The sequence below is a fragment of the Corylus avellana genome, chromosome ca7, assembly GCF_901000735.1.
Source record: "Corylus avellana chromosome ca7, CavTom2PMs-1.0".
Classification (NCBI taxonomy): Eukaryota; Viridiplantae; Streptophyta; class Magnoliopsida; order Fagales; family Betulaceae; genus Corylus; species Corylus avellana.
Window position 1 is genome coordinate 12,000,518 of NC_081547.1, and position 3,028 is coordinate 12,003,545.

Sequence of the window (3,028 nt, forward strand, 5' to 3'; positions counted from 1 at the left end):
CAGTTTCAAGAGGTGAAAAAGGTAAGGGATTCTAACTGATTCCTATATGTCTCGTTCTACATCGAGATGTGCTCATATGTCAAAGAACCAACCTTCTGAAAGGTTCATTCCTACCTGTCATCACTGTGGTAAAATTTGGCATATTTGACCTAATTCTTTTCAGTTAAATAGTTATGAGACAAAAAGAGAATATTTTCATTCTAGAAATAGTCATGAGGAGTTATTCAACATGCTGAGGGGTGTAATTACCCAGTTAAAAGACTTGGATAAGAGTCGCACAATTGTCCCCAATATGAATAAATTTTGGGTTAAGAAGGTTGATATCGTTCACCCATTGAGGGGAGTGGTATTGGATTCACCTAGATTACGTGGGCACATTGCATGCCTAGGACAAATATTGCTTACACGGTTTTTTTTTTTTTTTTTTTATGTCCTAGTGCAAAAATCTGTAAGTGTCTTTGCAGCTTTATTTTATTTTTTTTCATTTTATTTGTGTGCTAATTTTTGTTTTTGTTGTTATTTTATTTTATTTTTTTTGTTTTTGTCTTTGTCTCTAATTTTTTCAAAATACAAAAAAATTCAAAATTTTTTTTCTTGATTGCTTTGCAATGGTTCATTGTTCTCATACTCATGATCTTTCAAAATCCCATGTGTAGCCGTGTCCTCTTGAGTAGACCTTGTTGTGCAAATTATAATTACTTGCAAGTGCACGAGTCGTGTGTAGTACAGATTATGCAAGTGCGAGGTCGATCCACATGGAATTGCGTTGCAAAAATAGATTTCTATCTAAACTAATTCTGTTCTAACTTAGTTCTGAAGTTTCTCGTGCAAAACGATAAATTAAATAAAAAAAATGAAATTAAACAAATGATAAACGACACTAAGGTATTCAGAATCCACCTCACCAAATCAAAGCTCACATTCTCATGTTTCATTCATACATCTGTCATGGAATTAAACCCTAAGCATGTTCTATTGTTTTTATTAAATCCTATTGAAACATTCAATGAATCCATCTCCATTACGAAAAACAAAACATATATGGTTTAGTTCAAAAGAGCTAATGTATCCATGCTTTGCACAAAAGACAATGGATATTCAAAGTAAACCAAAAGATGAAATGTATCCGTTGGATGAAACACAATGAATATCCAATGTTTTCACAATTTATAAACAACAATCAATCACAATTTTGTCACATAATTGAATTGAAATGAACATACAATACATTAAACGGTGAAATTGTATGAACAAATCATGAAAATACGCAAACAAATCAATGGTGAGGCTTCATCTTCAACCTTAGTTGAAGATTTAGTCTCTCACGACAAAAGAAATCATAAAGAAACTAAAATACTTCATTAACATTAAATAACTTACAAAAGAAATCGAATTCAAAGTGACAAAATGCCCAGAAAACACGAAAATGACAAAGCAAGGCCCCCCCGGCGTGTGTCTGTACGTTTACAATAAAAAAATGGTATTTATAAGCTAACTTTAGGGTTTTAGCATTGCCAGGTTGGCTGAGTGTCCTCGATCGCACTCTAGGTGCGATCGAGCGCACTCCTGCGACATGTCTCCTGCGGCGCAGGGCCCAAGTGCGCTCGATCGCACTAAACGTGTGCTCGAGTGCACTACCAGTTAGAATTTGCCTACTCTTGTGAAACATGACTTTGTAGATGTTTGAGTTAGCTTTCCAATGACACTAATATCGCTTCAATCCAAGCTTTACAACTCTAGATATGACCTTTTTAGTGGGACTCATCAGGTACGAATCATCACTCGATCCAAATTTGTTGTTAATGCTCCCTGAAGTGTCTTAAACCCCATAATTAATGGAATGAGTTGCAAAGTTTACCTTTAGCCGCATTTTTCTCTTAACAACCTGTAAGTCACTAAAACACCAAAACTAACCAAAATATCAAAAAATAATAAAGGTAAAGGCTTAGCAAATGCAAATTAAAGGGCCCAAATATGCAATATTTGGCGCTCAATAGACCTAACTTTGCATAAGGTGTATGAGCTTCTGATATTGCATGACCATGGCGACTGTCATATAGCTTTTCATGTGGGATTTTTTCTTTATGTTGATCATGCATGTTTTAGAGTCTGTCTAAACATTGATTAATGTAAAAAAGGGCTCAAGGTCATAATGTAGGTGATGTATAGTTCAAGGCTCGGTTAAAATTGACCAATTCGCTAGTTGAACCTAGATCCTAAACATTCCTGCATTCTTTTTAGTCACACACAAAAATAATTTATGACATGTCTCTAAAAGAGCATATTTGAACAAAAAGGTTCTATGTCATTAATGCTTAAGGAATCCCTATAGAAACAGTCAGTGACAAACTCATTGCGGAAAAATATGGTTACTAAAGGATTTGTGGTAAAACGATGCTTGTTTTATAAAAGGTTGTATATGATGAAGGATTCTAGGCCCTAGTACTATAAGGTTTGCGTTTAACCGTGCATCTTTACCTTCGTCACTTGCAAAGTGCTTCTAGTTCTTTTCTTATGACTTGACATTTGATTTGACTCTCACACACAACACATCTCAGCATGAGTTTCTATGTCCCATTGGTTAGCTAATGTTCATTAATTTTTGGTCCATGTTTTTGTGTACACCCATATGTGTTTTGAATGCATGAGTGGTTAATGTTTTGAGTATAATCACACACATTGCATGGTGATTTTTTCCTAAATGATCTATGCACAATTTATCAGGGTATTACGTTGAGGGGGAGAAAAATTGTGGTTTGAGAAGCGTTGGTCCAGAAGGCTTGTCCGAACAAATGATCTTCTCCTCCAGATGATGAACAGAAGTGGCCCTCGTCTGGAAGCTAAATGAGTTCGCTCGGACGAGATCCCGACAGAACCAAATATATGGCCGCGAACAGGTTTGTCGCGTCACTTGCAAATTTTTATTTTGTTTTGTTTTGTTTTGCTTTTTTTTGTTCTTCACTCTTGCCCTCTCTTTTTCTCCCTCCCGTGTCCAACTGTGTGGATTTCTCTCAAAGTTCTTCTTTGT